The sequence below is a fragment of the Sinocyclocheilus rhinocerous genome, unplaced genomic scaffold (assembly GCF_001515625.1).
Source record: "Sinocyclocheilus rhinocerous isolate Xijiao unplaced genomic scaffold, SAMN03320098_v1.1 scaffold168, whole genome shotgun sequence".
Classification (NCBI taxonomy): domain Eukaryota; kingdom Metazoa; phylum Chordata; class Actinopteri; order Cypriniformes; family Cyprinidae; genus Sinocyclocheilus; species Sinocyclocheilus rhinocerous.
The window spans coordinates 269,242-269,853 of record NW_015635532.1 but is presented as its reverse complement, the minus strand read 5'-3'; the positions used below and the strand labels follow the sequence as shown (position 1 = coordinate 269,853).

Here is a 612-nt window from a genome sequence, read left to right as displayed (position 1 = left end):
GTGTCGTGTCCAGATCCTGCCTTGCCAGCCTGTTTTCCCCCCACGGGGTAGTTTTTGTTGTTTATTTTGTTTTATTTGAATAAAAAGCCCTTATTTCCTGCAATATTGAGTCCTCGCCTCATCCCTTCATCCCCAACCCTGACAGTACGAACTGGCCAAGATGAGGACTCAGCAGAAGAAGGGTTTGCGTTGTCCACCAGCTTCCACTCTCTCCAGCCCCCACTACCAGCGCATGCTCCAATTTAAGACCTTGAGCTCCCTCCGTCAACAGGGGGCTGACGTGAGGAATTTTGCCCTGGAGTTCAGCGGTGCTGCAGAGGGGTTGGGGTTTAATGATGCGGCCCTCAAGGACCTCTTTAATTACGCCATTGATGAGCCCCTCAATTGGTGGAGAATGAGGGGGCTGGACCACCTGACGTTTGGGGGATTTGTGGAGTTTTTGGCATGTTCCCCAGCTGACGAAGCTGCTGCTCCCCCAGAGGCGGCTGATGAAGCGACAGCTCCCCCAGAGGCGGCCGACGATGCTTCATTGCCCTGCTCTCGGAAACGGAGGAAGGGGAGGAGGAAGAATGGGTCTGCCTCACCGCCCCTAGAGACGGCCTAAGAGGCTGC

General features: G+C 55.2%; 1 long non-coding RNA gene across 1 annotated transcript in view; it reads left to right on the top strand.

Moving 5' to 3' along the window:
* LOC107747091 (uncharacterized) overlaps positions 1 to 414 on the top strand; it is an 18,763-nt gene extending 18,349 nt beyond the window's left edge. Inside the window, exon 3 of the long non-coding RNA XR_001640761.1 lies at positions 14 to 414. This is a non-coding gene — a long non-coding RNA (uncharacterized LOC107747091). The remainder of the gene's footprint in view (positions 1 to 13) is intronic.
* Positions 415 to 612: the final 198 nt, after the last annotated feature.